Source organism: Macaca nemestrina, chromosome 6 (genome assembly GCF_043159975.1).
Source record: "Macaca nemestrina isolate mMacNem1 chromosome 6, mMacNem.hap1, whole genome shotgun sequence".
Taxonomy (NCBI): domain Eukaryota; kingdom Metazoa; phylum Chordata; class Mammalia; order Primates; family Cercopithecidae; genus Macaca; species Macaca nemestrina.
This window is the reverse complement of record NC_092130.1, coordinates 60411863-60427677: the sequence shown is the minus strand read 5'-3', so window position 1 is coordinate 60427677 and position 15815 is coordinate 60411863. Positions and strand designations below refer to the sequence as shown.

Genomic DNA, 15815 nt, shown 5'->3' with positions numbered 1-15815 from the left:
ACACTTACGCACATTTTACAAGTTAGGGATTTTTCTATCTGTTGAAAATGGCATTTGCTTTATCAATTCTCATTGTTGCTTTTGGATAATTTATATAAGCAGATGTTGAGATACTGATTTATAAAACTTGTTCATCCTGGAAGTCTTACATTTTTAAAAAACAACTAAAAATTGAAAGTAAGAATTGCCTAATATAAAGGGAATTGATATTTTCAAATAACAGTATAAAAATAATTTATTGATATGAAAAACATGTATTTAATATTATTGAGTCAAAATTTATGTTACAAAGTATCATTTATAGCAGTTACCATTTTGGAAAAAATAGTATAACATGAAAAGGAAAATGAGGAAAGCTATGCACCAAACTATGGACACATTTTGATGTTTAAATTTGGGTGTTTTAAATTTTCTTCTTTTTTGCCAGCTTTTAATGTTTTTAAACAAAAAGCACTCATTTATAATGTAGAATTGCCATTTCTTCAAATTATAGTAAGCACAGAATTTATGTTAGAAACAGGGCGATTTAATTGATAATGTAAACTAAGCATTGTGTCATCAGTCCATATTGCTATATCCTTCCAAGAATATAAATTCCAAATATACATACATATGACCTTATACTACAATGTTGACAGCATGACACAATTAAATTAAAAATTAAAAGTAGAAATAATTTTCATTTTTACCTTATACAGGAATCATTCATTTTTACCAATATAACCAATGAGACCATCCAAATCAGAGCCAGACTTAGTAGGGATCAAACTTCAATGTAGAACACATTTTGTCCTTTAACCATCAACTTGAATGGAAAAAGTTCACAATGGAGTTTCAAGGATTGATGTGGATGTAGAATTATGAAATATATTACTCCTATAGATGGCACAGAGACTTATTGTATGGTGTATATATGAGTTTCAACTGCTGCAAAAAAGTATATTCTATAGATTAGTTACACTGTTTCACTTTCTGTTTTGCCATCAGTTGGACTGGCTGTCTGCTTAAGTTATTATTGAGCAAAAAGTATGAATTTTCTCTTCCCTAAGTGCATCTGTAGACTGTAAAAATGGCATTGCACCAAGATTGCAATAGTCCGTGCCGTGATTTCAAAGAGTACTGTGAGAACCTGGGAATATCCATTTAGATAGCCCTCTCTATAAAATGTACGCAAGATAATGATGCTTCTTTGATTTGTAGCAGCATCTGTCTTTGCAGTATCTATGATATTCACAAGTTTGTCATTTTAGAGTTTTATCTGAAGCCTTTGATTTACTATTCTTCATTACTGCTATTGATGGCCAGGTGCCCAGAACTATGATTTTTAAATTATATATCTCAAGTCTGCCTAATGCTGTTATACTATGTTCAGTTGGTATCTATATGTCCTGAATTATTTTACAGACTGTAAATTTGAAAATCACCAGTGTCAGCCTTTAAATATGGTCAGGATATCTGGAACTAACTTGAATCTGAGTTTAATGTATTTGTTCAAAAAATTCTTATGAAATGCCATAAGGTACTGGGAGTAAAGGGATGAATAATCTCTGTGTCAAATCTGTAAGCCCCAAACCATCAGGAATATATCTATAGTCAAATGAAGTTAGATTTATTGACTTATGGCTATGAGAGAAACGACACACGTGGTGAACCATGAACCTTCATAAGAGGAAGATGTTAAGAATAATTTACTATAGGATTTGTGTTTGTGTTAGGTTTTTTTCAGGAGGGTCGAAGGAAATGGAGTTTTCTCTGGATTGGGTAATGTCAGAAAGCAGGGTAATTATTCAATTGAATATTTTAATGCATCTTATCTAGAGAGTGGGAAGAATAAATATGAAGGGAAGTCCATAACTGGCAAAACAGCACTTATTATTCATAATAATAAGGAGGATGTTGGAGATTTTTGCTGTTTCCACTGTTATCTTGTTTTTGTATGTGCTTTGCCAAGGTCATGAAATATTCTTTTTCTTTTTTTTTATAATTTCACTTTATTATAGTCTTAGAGCTACCCGATCTGGTGTCAATGCTCTGTGAGGTTAATTTTAACAGAAGAATGCCACAGCTTAGCTGAGAGTGCCAGGTCAGCTCCTAATAACACCAGTACCTAGCTGTTAGTGTTAGATGAGTTATTATGTTTCAAGGTCTGGTTTTCCTTTTCTTGTCAGGAATTTTCGTGTAATGTCATTGTCTTATTTGGGTATTGCGGTAATTATGGCATCACAGAATGATTAGGAAGTGCTCCATTTACTTCTGCTTTCTGGAGGAGATTGGGATAAGTTGGTATCATTCTTTAGATGTTTGGTAGAATTCACCAGTGAAAGAAAGTTGGTGCTTTCTTTTTTGGAAGGTTATTAATTACTGCTTTAATTTCTCTAGTAGATATAGAAGTATTTTGGTTATCTATTTCTTCTTGCATGGGTTTTGATAGCTCATGTCTTTCAAGGAATTGGTCCATTTCATCTGAATCATCAAATTTGTGAGCATAGAATTTTTCATAGTATGCCTTTATTAGCTGTTGAATATTCATGAGATCAGTTGCAATGACTCCTCTTTCATTTATGATGCTGATAATTTGTGTCTTTTTTTGGGTTTGGGTAGAGAGTTTATCAATTTTTTTGACATTTTCAAAGTATAACTTTTGGTTTCTTTGATTTTTCTCTATTATTTTTCTGTTTTCAATTTTATCATATTTTGCTCTTTTTGTTATAATTTTTTCTTTTGCTTGCTTTAGGCTTAAATTCCTTTTTAAAAAATTTTCTAAGGTGAAAACTTAGTTTATTGGTTTTATATCTTCTCTATTTTCTAATATATGCATTACATCTTAATTTAGTTAAAATATTTAGAATTTTTTGAGATTTTTATTTCATGGATTACTTACAGTGCTATTTAGTTTCCAAATGTTTGGGGATTTTTCCAATTATCTTTGTTTGCCTTTGTCCCCTTCTGGTATTCCTGTTATGTGTGACACATTTTGTTACTGTCTCACATTCTTCAATGTTCTGTTTTTTAAAAAATTAGTCTTTTTTCCCTTGCATTTCAGTTTGGGAAGTTTCTGTTCATCTATCTTTAATCTCTCGTCAGTCATGTTGGATCTACTAATTCTCTTTCTGATAATTTCAGAAATTATGTCACATCATCTGTGTCTGAGTCTGATGATAGCTTTGCAGTCTGCTTTGCAGACTGTTTTGGTTTTGTCTTCATGATCTTTCTCGAAACCATATTTGTTGAATAGAGTAACAGAAACTGAGGTAAATAGGCCTGTAGTGAGAGGTCATATATTAATATGGTAAAGATCTCATCTGTATTTAATGTCTTCTGTAGCCATAAGAGCCAGATAGTTCAAATTTTTTCTAGTTTGTTATTGTTGTCTCCCCTCTTGACTTTGGGCTTGCCTAAGTTCTCCCTGTCAGAGAAAGTCCGTGTCTTACAGCTCTCTCCGTTGTAAACCACGATTGTTATACTGGAGCTTTGTGTGTAGTAAGATGCTGGAGAGGGAGAGTATTTTATAATTTTCTGATTAGATTTCTGACTTTTAGTGGGTCTGTGCATCAGCGCTGTGATCTCCTGACTGTTTCTCCAGTGATAAGGTTCTCCCCTGCTCCCTACCACCTTTCCTGGCTGCAGCATTTCCAGCCTGTTCTTTGACACCCTGCCCCTTGTTGACCTTTATTTCTCTTAAGGGTAAAAGGGGTTAGGGGAGGTGGAAGGGGAGGAATGCTCTTCTCCCAGCTGTGGTAGAATATGGCAATGGGCTTTTCACCTGACCAATAGACCTTGGTTATGGAGAAACCCCTTGTCATATTTCACAATGACTATTCTTCCTCTCCCTTTAACAGAGACCCAAGGGGCCAAAGAGATCTTTCTAGGATTATCACTGTGAGAATCTGGTGAAGTTTTTGGAGGTAAGTTCCAAAACATTGTGAGGATCTCACTAAGACTGTGGCCCTAAGGAGTTTCTTACTCTGGAGCTAGTCCACACACAGCCTCCAGTAAGCCACGAAAATTACTATTTAAGTGTTACTACTAGTTACTATATTCAGAGGTGTCTTTTCACAGTAAGAAGATTTTGGATGTGTCTCTTTAATGGGATTATCTCTTCAGATTTCCTGGTGGTGATTTTTCGTGTGACTTCAAATGCTCTGAATCCAAAAGACATTAATTTCAGATCGTCCAGCTTTTCCTTGTTGTAAAGACGAGGGTTATGACTTGCACGGTCTTTATATGTCAAAGATGAAACTGTAAGTTCTCTTTCAAGCTTTAAAATAAACCAAACATGCCACTAAAAACAGAAATCGCAAACTGGCTTATTATAAATATTGGCTGGCATAAACTTTTTTGGTACTCAGTGGCTCTGTTTGATAATGGTATAACCATAAAATAATATCCTTATCAGCATATATTATTTAAATATGCTGATTTCCTATATTTTAATATTATATCACTATTAGAATGTTTTCCTAGAAGAGTAATGCAACTTTTGTAACTTTTAAAACGAGATAAAATCTGAATTGCAGTTACAGAAATATCCATGTTGGACTCCTTTAATACATTTTATCTGTGGTTTTCAAAACATTTATAGACATTCCCTATTTAACCGTCTTTTTCATGATGCAAACAAGATGATGTTATGTATCTGTAGCTATTTTAGCCTAAAAAATTGAGACACCAAAAGGTCAAGTAATTATTTAAATGTTAATGTAACACCAATTCCATGCACTTGATATCCTCATGATTCTAGAAAAATTTTGAGCCTGGCTATGTAAATTAGTGAAGTAACTAAAATTCAGTTAGAATGTTCAGACTTTAAGGTTAGAAGTAGGAAAAGTTATTATTTTGTATATGAGGACAAACAGAAGAAATTCTCTGGAATTAAATGTAAAGCTGCAGTCAGAACAGAAACTTTTCATAAGTCAGGCCTGTGAGTATTGACCAATATAGTTTGCAATAATGTATGCATGTCAGTCATCTTCAAAGAGACGTTTTTATTAACCTCACAGCATATGTGCTGTAGTACTTCTTGCAATAAGCAATAGAAGTGAAATATACAGGTAAGACTTATTGGCAAAGAGGTGACCTTTTTAACTATATTAAATACTGGTGGTTTTCTTTTACTCAGTTGTTTTTCTGCAGCATATTGTATACCTGTTTGTTTTTGCCTGGCATGTCATCAACTCTTCAACCAAGGTCTGCTTCTTGATTACTTTGCTTAAATTTCAAATCAATTTAGGATAGATAAATGGGGCACCACCTATCTTGTAGGTAAAATTGTATTTTCAAGGTCACAAAGTAGAAAACATATGTGAGACTGATGTATTTTATTGTTAAGTATTTAGTTTTATACCTGCTATAGGATGCTGCAGTAGTCAACTATAGTTACCTGTGAAAGAGGTCTCAGGGATGTAAAAACTGGAAACTCACTCTGCATCTCCTGGGAAGCTCCTGGAAAGTTTTTAATGAGAACAGTATGAGAATTCCATGGCACAATGAAGACAACAGAAGGCTAAGATGAGGCTTGTGATCCTGAGAAAGTGATGGGAAAGCTAGACCCCAGAGATGTACCAAGAAGAAAGGAATGGCTTATTGACTCACTACTAATCATGTCCCTCTCACTGCTCAGTTTGGGCTAAGTTTGCAGGCAGCTATCAATACGCAAGGGCTTCTCATCCATTTCTAAATCTGCTTGCTTGGGTCCAGGGAGGTACAACAAATACCTGCCCATAGTGTTGAACACAAAGTGATCTGTGGATGAGATAATAAGGGTATAAGAATTAGAATACTCACATCCCCCAAATGCTGAATGATAGCAAACTCTCTGATACTTTGATACTTCTCTGGTCTTTTTCACTTTTCTTTTCTTCTCTTCTCCTCTCCCCAAAGCCAGATAATTTTGGATTGTCAAGGAGTAGTTTGGGAAGGGTAGTGGTCACGGATTAGTGGGAAAAAGGATCAAGGCATTATTCGCGTGTTTTTCCCAACTTAAACTTTTCATGTACAACTTCTAATGCTTTCCAAACAGCTGTGGTAGATACAAAACTGTTACCTTACACCAGTGGTTCCCAAATTTTGCTGCACATTTTAAAACACCACCTGGGTATCTTAAAAAAAATATTTATGCCTAGTTTCCTCCCCAGACATTCTGACTTAATTGGCATTAGCTGTTATCTGGGCACTGGGATTTTCAAAAGCTCCCTAGGTGATGCTAATGTGCAGCAAACTTTTGGAACCACTACTTTACTCTCTGAAATTTTGGTATACATTTTATTCCGGCTTTGTAGGAATCAAAGATCCCTGCAGAGATTTTGTTGCTATATTTCAGTTTGCCAGTGTGCAAACTAATACGATGTTTATTTAGTTGTTATCTTTATATGGGCCCAATGTGACTTCTGAATAGTTATTTCCAATTAGCTAAGAGTTTACTACATATTTTTATGAGTGAGAAATTAGAACAAATTATTGGTACCCCCCAACTTCTGATATTGCACAAATAATCTCAAAAGGATGGCAATTGTTCACTCTTTAAATTCTTCAGAGAAGTTACTAAACAATACTGGTAATAAATTCAAAGAATTAAAAATTGTAAAATTGTTGTAATTACTATTTCCTGGCTTCTGGGTTGGAGACAGTAGTTAGCACTTGCTGTATCCCTGGTATTATACTAAAAATCATATTTAAATTAGCTTTAATTTCCACAAAATTTTGTGTATGCTTATTTCAATTTGCCAATGAAAAATGAAAGTGACATGATAGACCCATCTCTCTCATGAATATTTGAACTTAAAAGAAAATGTCAGGGAGAAGAAAATTCTAAAGCTTAGAATGGATCTCTAGTAATGAAACTTCAGGCATCAGGTAGAACAATATCTTTAGAAGAAGTGACTTTACATTCTATCTCAATGACATTATCTGTTCATTCATTTTTCCTATCCTTATTTTATCCATGGCCAATTCTGATCCATCTTTTCTTATCAACTTTGAAATTATCCCACCTCTTAGTGTCAACATGTCAACCTGGAACATACAGAGATAAAAACCTAAACAAAGCAAGACTCCTTGGAACACTACTTAGCTGTTGCAAAAGCATTGGTAAGTTCTGTATAGATGGCAATCATTTTTTTTTTTTTTTTAACTGAGGCAGGAACACAACTAAATGAAATGTCTCCTTGAAAAAGGAAATTTTTGCCTTTATGCACATTTCTAGCTTAGCAGGTAACATGACCTAGAATGGAGAACTGGCATCTCAGATTTTCTCTATCCTGGTTAAAGCATCACCAGTCACATGGTCACTCAAGTCTGAAGTCTTGAAGTGATTTGACAATTTTACCTCAACCCATTTTAATTAGTCACTAAGTCCTATTAGGGCTACGTTTGAAAACCTTTGATTTTATTCTATTTTACTCTTCCCATCTCTCTGCCTTAATTCTTGCCCTAATCTCTTATTTGAATTAAAACAGTTGCTTCCTAACTGCTTCACCTAGAAAACAGACATTTACCCCAAATATGATATGCACAGTAGCCTAGGTTCATGTGAGCTGTGATACCTGAAAGTCATACAATATATTCAGGAGCAAAAATTCTGGCCAAATAAGAGGAAGAGAAGTTTACACAGGTTTTTAATTTTTTTACTTTTTTTTTTAAAAAAACCTGTGAATTACCCCCCCCCCCCCCCCCCACACACACACTCATGTAGCCACCACTCTGGGAAAGAATTTGGGTGGAGAGTTGCCATACTCCAGAAACTCCCCTTCTGATTCCTCTCAATCAATCCCGGTAATAAATTCAAAGAATTTATTTTTCCCTCCCCAGACATAGCCTGTTTTCCTGACTTCCACTACAGTTGAGTTGTGCCTGTTTATGAACGATATGTAAATGGAATCATACAGTATGCTACATCTAGAGCCTTTTACTCAACAGTTTGTGCGTGTTTCACAGTTCCTCCCTTGTCGTGTCGCCATGTTCAATGTGGGTATGAACTGGGCTAAGAGTTGCCTTTTCTCCGGCCTGGGAGCATCTCACTTACATATAATCCCTGTTCTTTTATTATTCTCTGTTTCATCAGATTCCATGACGACAGTGAAATTCACAGACAAAGAGGCTCTTTTTCCTTCCCCTAGGGTTCCAGCAGGGCAGGAGGCAGCCTGAGGGAAGGTGCTGAGGAGGGAAGGGTTCAGTGACTTACTTCCCCATGTAGAGCTTCTACCTTCTGAAAGCTTTCACAGACAGGACTCATTACCTGAGCCCTCATTAATTGACTTCTAGGTGCCCCGAAAAGGCAATCACTTGTTGCATTTACTATCATTTTATGTTCATTTAAAAACAAGGTAAAATACTTTTTCCTCACTTTGAGATGGCAATATAAAAATAACTTTCATGTCCTTCTAGATAGAAAGAAATCTTCTAGGCCATTTGGGGCATTGTACAGTAGGTGCTCTTATGCATGGTACATTTATTCCTAAAATCAAGTAATATTCTAATGAGCTATGTAATAGAGGTGTATAGAGATAATAGAGAAATGCAAAACCTCATTATATTTGATATTTTAATTACTATTAAGATGATTTAAGAAAATGCACATGACTCCTTATAGTTATGTGCATTTTCTTTTTTAAATCTTCTATTATAATTTATAATATAAAATTGTATGTTTGCAACTTCTGTTGCTTACACTTCCTATACCTAGCTACTTCATGTATCTGTGTCTTTCATCCTGCTGTTCCCTTTGCCTGGAGTGCCTTTCCCAGCTTCCCCTTTTCAAGGCCATGTTCAAGTGACGTCTTCCTAGGAAAGCATTCCTAACTCTAGTTTGGGAATATGACACTCCTTTATGCTCTCATAACACCCTGTCTTGGTCTATCCTAGCATTTTATTACAGTACATTGAAATCCTTTTTATTTTCTGTTTCTCTCATGAAACTTAAGCTCTTCAAGATCAGTTACTTTTTGTATTATTTATATATCCCAGCACAATTCCAATCAGAGAGCACACTTGATAATTGCTGAAGTAAGTTAGTGAATGTGATCTAGTGCAGAGGTTCTCCCAGTGTGACTCCAGACCAATATTATCACTGTCATCTGGAAATTTGTTTGAAATGCAAATTCTCCAATTCCACTCCAGACTTATTGAATCCAAACTTTGGGCACCAGCAATTTGTGGATTAACAAACCTTCCAGGTAATTCTGATATACAGTAAAGTTTGGGAACTACTGATCTCAGATGGTTTGCTTGACTTTTGGATGATGGGAAGGGTCTAAATGCCTTTTAACATGCCTTCTGATGATAAAATCCAAATCATATGAAAATTCCTGCAACCTCCATTTCCAAAAGACAGGCTGAGACAGCTACTTTCTAATTCCCCCATAAAAACTTGACACTGCACCAGATTTCCAATAATTTTCTTTATGCTGATTCCTTGAAAAAGCAACTCTCCTGTGAATGTTGATGTGGTTCCTTGTCTGTCTTATGATTGTTTTCCTGTGTATGGAAAAAAATCCAATTTAGTGCAAACCATTAATCATATCTTAGACTATTTGTACCTGAACATGAAAGGTGTACATCTTAAGAAAATCCATCATGATTACAGTGAAACAGACAAAAAACCATGGTGTTAATATGATCAAGGACTTTTTGACTATAAATTTTGAGATCAAATTTATTATATATGACCCTTCAGAAAGCTACACGGTCTCTGAGCACTCTGGCTAATGAACAGTTCTACTGTGATATTATGTTGCATGTGTTTAATAGCATCTAACTTCTTGTTACTTTGGCATAGGTTCCTAGAGACATGCCAACAATGAAAATGCCACTTTATCATTCTGTATTTCTTCCTCCCTCTACCATTAAAAGAAATTAAGAATATACATATAGCTTTTACAGTTATGATACTAACTCATCTTTTAAACAATTCTTCTATTGTAATTTATAATAGTAAATTGGATGTTTACAAGCTCTGTTGCCTACCGTTGCTGCTAAGAGGAATTCAGATAATAAACTTTATAAATACAGCAGTCTCCTATTATCTTTAGGGGAGATGTTCCAAGACTCCCAATGGATGTCTGAAATTGAAGATAATACCGAACCCAATTGCCCTCAGTCAGAACAGGATTCTGTTCATGTTTTCCGCTCACAAATTTAATGACTTTTTCATCGTAACTAAGCACTTATGCACTGTGGGCATAACTTTTGCAGTTTAAAGTGCAACAGCAAAACTAGCACAGATTTTATTTTTCCTTTTCACAATTTCATGGATAGAAGGTTCGTTCTTATTATAGATCTTAGCAACCTCAGCATACGATTTTTTTTTCCTTTCCTTATTAAGTTGAGAACTTTCAGTTTTCACTTAAAGGAAACACCTTATGGCTTCTCTTTGGCATAGCCAAAATGCCAGCATCATTATTCTTGCACTTTGGGGCCATTTTTGAGTAAAATAAGTGTTACTTGAATGCCAGCTTTGCAACATCATGACGATCTGATAACCACAATGGCTACTAAAGGGCAAGGAGCATCTACAGCATGGATCTGCTGGACAAAAGGATGCATGAGGTGGGACAGAGTAAGATTTTATCGTGCTACTCAGAACAGCATGCAGTTTAAAACTTATGAATTATTTCTGGAATTTTCTATTTAATATTTTCAGACTGGTTGACTGCGGGACCACTGTATAAGCACTTTTAGCATGTATTACTTCTGTGGTTATATACGAAAATAAAGCATGCTGTCTTTTATATGCAAAGGAGTTGTTTGTTTAGTTTAACTTGACTAAATTTGCAAAAATGCTTTCTATGTGTAGGCACTATGAGGACACCAGAAATACTAAGACAGTAAAACCTAGTTCTTGTAAATGTCCATTTTTCTCCCTGTGTTTTTCCTTGATCCGTCTCTGTGCATATCTACATCCCAATCTCCTCTTAATAGAAAGACAGTCATATTGGATTGGGGCCCACCCTGATGTCTTTAAGTTACCTTTTTAAAAGACCATATCTCCAAATACAATTATATTCTGTTGCACTGAGAGTCATAACTTCAACATGTGAACTTTTGAGTGGACATAATTCAGTTATAACATTCATAGTTCTATCACCTCTAAAGTCTTCTATTCCGATACACCAAACACTCACTGCCAACTTCTATCTCTTCAGTTCTACCACAAAACATCATGAAGCTCTCCAGTGTTGAACTGCTTGTTCTCCAGAGCCATCAATTCTTCATGGCTTTATATATTGTCTACCCACCTGAACCTCCATAATGACTTTAACCACTGAAATGCCAAGAGCTGTAACATTAAGTTCCAAAGTCTTTTCCAACTACCTACCCTATACATTATTCACTGAGTCACAAATTGGCTTGAAGAAATCACCCAAATATAAAAGTGCTGCTGTCAATTCACAGCCTTAGTTGTAAATATCCAAATTCATTCTATCTCAGCAGACAACTTTGCCTTTTAAAATTATTTTTCTAAGAGATGGGGTCTTGCAATGTTGCCCGAGTTGGTCTCAAACTCCTGCGCTCAAGTGATCCTCTCACCTCAGTCTCTTGAATTGCTGGGATTCCAGGCATGTACCAATGTGCCCGTCTATCTATGCTTCTCTTTAAAATAGAAAATGGGTTGTTGAGTTCCTTAACTTCCTTTCTTTATATGCATATTTCCTTATGTTGCAGAACATTTATTTCTGTAAATAAAATTTATTCATTTATATTTACTCTTATCTCTTACCTCTAAATGCAAAAGAAGACTGTACACTTTCCTGTAAAAATTTTTCCCTACCTATTCTTTCTTTAGCTGTTTCTTTATCAATTAGTTACTGATTTAGCTTTTGTTTTCCTACTAATTCTTTTTTTTAATCAGTATAGAAAGATACCTGACTAGTATAGTCATGTATTGCTTAATGAAAGAGATCTGTTCTCAGAAAGGTATTGTTAGGTAATTTTGTCATTGTGTAAACATCATAGAATATACTTTCAAGAATCTAGATAGTATAGCCTACTATACACTCAGGCTATATGGTATAACCTCTTGCTTCTAGGCTATAAACCTGTATAGCATGTTGCTATATTGAATACTATAGGCAACTATAACACAATGGTAAGTATTTGTGTATCTCAGCATATCTAAACATAGAAAAGGTACAGTGGGAATATGAAATAAAAGATAAAAAATGGTACACCTACATAGAGCACTTACCATTCCAGGTAGTTAGAAAGGCAATGAGCAGATCAGGGGAGGGCTTTCCCCAGACCCACTAGGAATGTCAGGTGCTGGTTTGGCAATTATCACATTGTCTCTCTAAAAATAGTATTTCGGCAGCCAGGGAAAGACAATCTCCTGATGGTCCACACCTGTTAACATTAAAAATGCTAATTGAAAGCAGGCCCCAGGGAGAAGCAACTTCCTGGGCATGCCTGTTAAAGAGACAAACATGGTCTTCCGGGTCACACGCCACTGGAAAAGGGAAGAAAGCCTCAGATGGGCATGCGGATAAAACTCCCTAAACACACTGTGCTGTGCGTGCTCAGTTCCCAAAGGTAAGGAGGGCACTGCGCTACGCAGAAAGCCCACCTTAAGGGAAGAATCATGGGAAAGAGGGGAGACTATAAAGTCCTAGGATCAAGGTTAAAGGCACTTTGTCTCTGCCCATTTTTTCTCTTGGACCTTCAGACGCCCACTTGGGTCTCTTTGCAGGGTGCTTTCCTTTCTCTCCTGTTTAAAGCCTTTTAAATAAACTTCCACTTCTGCTCTGAAACTTGCTTCAGTCTCTTTTTCTGCTTTATGCCCCTCAGTCGAATTCTTTCGTTCTTTCTTTCTTTCTTTTTTTTCTTTCCTTTCTTTTCTTTCTTTTTCTTTGACGTAGTCTTGCTCTGTTAGCTCTGTTACCCAGGCTAGAGTGCAGTGTCGTAATCTCAGCTCCCTGCAACCTCCGCCTCCTGGGTTCAAGTGATTCTCCTGCCTCAGCCTCCCAAGTAGCTGTGATTACAGGTCCCTGCCACTGAATCTGGCTAATTTTTATATTTTTAGTAGAGATGGGATTTCACCATGTTGGCCAGGCTGGTCTCGAACTCCTGACCTCGTAATGCACCCACCTAGGCCTCCCAAAGCGCTAGAATTACAGGCGTGAGCCACCACGCCGGGTGGATTGGTTCTTTTGAGGAGGCAAGCATTGAAATTGCTGTGGACCCGGGAGAATATACCACTGGTAACCCGGGGTAACTCGTAACTCTGCCACCACTAGCACTTCTCTACCACGATGATGCTTCTACTCATTATTCTCATCAAGTGGGAATTTTGTAAGAGTTTTGGTGAGAAATTAGGCAGCCTTTACACTTCTGATTTGGCTCCTTCTGACTTCTCTTTGTTTCCTAATTTTAAAAAGTCTTTAAAAGACACTCATTTTTCTTCAGTTAATAATGTAAAAAATACTACATTGACTTGGTTAAAATTTCGAGACCCTCAGTTCTTTATGGATGGACCAAATGTCTGGTATCATTACTTAACAAAATGTTTTGAACTTGATAGAGCTTATGCTGAGAAATAAAATTTATATTTTTAAATTTTATCTTTTGATATATTTCCACAACCTTTTTAAAGGTTGTGGAAATATATGTATGTATATATGTATTATACATGTATAATCTTATGTAATGTATGTATCTATTATACATGTATATAATTTTTTTGCCATTTCTACTGTAGAAGAAATATTTAGGAGGCATTGTATGTCTAAAATGCTCCCCCAGATGGAATCAACTGGTCATTTTATATTTCTTGGTAATTTAATTTTATGCTGTAAATAACTGAATAATATTTTAAAATAGTTATATCCATCAACCTCATTTTAGCTTCAAGGGAGAAGTTGTATGAAAAATAACACAATACAATATTGTATGGGAAACAATAGCAGTAAAATGTAGCAAAGGTAGCAGAAGATTGGCAATGTGGATAAACAGCAGTTTTTCTATTCTCCAACACATAACATTATGAAAATAAGCATGACTAAGCAAACATATGGGAAGGACCTGTGAATATTAGGTTATTTATCATAAAAGTCAATTTATATGATTGCTTTTCGTTAATAAAATGTTCAGTAACATAATAAAATATGCATAAATACAAAATGAATGCTCTATTTCAAAGAATGTCTATAGGACTTATGGGAATAATTTCACAGATAGACATAATTAATGCGATAGCTGCTGAATAACTTAAACTTGGATATAGCAGATAATTGTAGGGAAAAGGCTTTAGCCTGGTTATGGGTTATGTTTCAAATGGCATTTGGAGAAATGAATATTTCACAGTGGAGAGTGAAAAAGAGACTCTGACCATGATTAAGTAGGTATAAACATGAATAAATCCAACTAGCTATCTTCTTCTAAAAATATTTCCTTTAATACTAAAAAGAAAGAACAAAACATTTTAAGTTTAGTTATTCTTTATTAACTACATCCTTAAATATGGCACGTTTTCTGCTTCTTAGAAGTATTCTCTTTAATTTGCTATGACATCTGTAATTTTTCATTTCATTAAAATTCGTCTTACCTCATATAATTAGAAAATACAAACATATTTTATATTTAAATGTAATTTGTGGCTTTTAAGGAGAAATCCAAGATATAAACTGTACAATCTCATTATTGCCCATAAGATCCATAAGATCCTAGTAAAATGGAAGATCTTAGAGAAAGCAGGGAGCGGAACAGTTAAAGGATTTTCTTGAAGTCAAATAGGATGAATCATGCTGATGGAAAGGCATAATTCAGGAGTTTCAATAACAACCAGGCTTCACAAGCTTAATGGTTTTGCATTGGTGGCATGAGCACATTTTAATGATTTGGATTAAACTTGGTAGCTTCCTTAGTGGTAGATTAATCTTGTGGCATGGTGGCAACCTCTGATGTCTCCTCTCATTTACTATCCTAGGAGTTGGAGAATTTTGTGAGGAAATTGTATTTGGAGCTCGGCTACTCTTTGCTGGGCTACTTTCTGTTTCAACTTGCCTATGGTAAATGCAGTTCTAAAAGTCTGAACTTCTGGATTACTGAGGAATCCTCCTTATTATGAGCAAAGAACTATATAAGAAGTGAAAGCTAAACAAAAATCATAAAACCAGTTCAAATAAATTCACCCCCTGCTCTATCTCTTAGAGATGCATGTGTCTTATTTTTCATTCTGCTTTCCCCAATCTTTATTTTAATCCTAAAAGAAGTTTTTACTTTGGTTTAAGAAGTCAGAAGGAGGTTATAGGGCAGGAATTGGTAAGAAAGATGGCCCGTGTTCTATAACTTTATAGATCCCAGTCCTTTAAAATCCTCATGCTTAACATAAACAATGAATCATTCTTTAGGACAGCAACTTCTCTTGTAAAGTTTTATAAGAAGGAAACTTGGCATAATTTTAAGTAGATGGGCTGGACATTATATTATATGTATTGTGCTAATGGTTTCCGGTATTTAATACCCTCCATAAAACCTCTGAGATGTTGGTAATGATAATGACCTCATAGCACAGTTGGAGCAGCTGAATGTAAATGGGATATATAAACTTGCCTAAGGTTTCTTAGCTCTTAAGTGGCAGAATTGGGACTCAAACCTAAGTTTGTTTGCTTTCGAAATTCACACCTACTTTTACGCTTCCTGAATCTTGAAATCTATGTTCTTTCTCAGATATTGGAAATTTTTATTCATTATTATTATTTTTAAATAAGCTGTCTTGTCCTTCTTCTTTCTCTTCTCCTTCTGAAATTCCCATAATATGTACATTGGTCCACGTGATAGTGTCCTACATGTCCCTTAAGCTATCATCTTTACCCCCATTTTTTCTG

General features: G+C 35.3%; 1 long non-coding RNA gene across 3 annotated transcripts in view; it reads left to right on the top strand.

The window, feature by feature from the left end:
- The window catches only part of LOC139363578 (uncharacterized), a 201947-nt gene that overhangs the window by 94627 nt on the left and 91505 nt on the right, over window positions 1-15815 (top strand). The window contains exon 1 of one of the 3 annotated variants that reach the window (XR_011624229.1): window positions 7001-7086. The exons of the other annotated variants lie outside the window; for them this stretch is intronic. This is a non-coding gene — a long non-coding RNA (uncharacterized lncRNA). Of the gene's footprint in view, window positions 1-7000; window positions 7087-15815 lie in introns of those variants that run through there. 3 annotated transcript variants of the gene reach the window in all.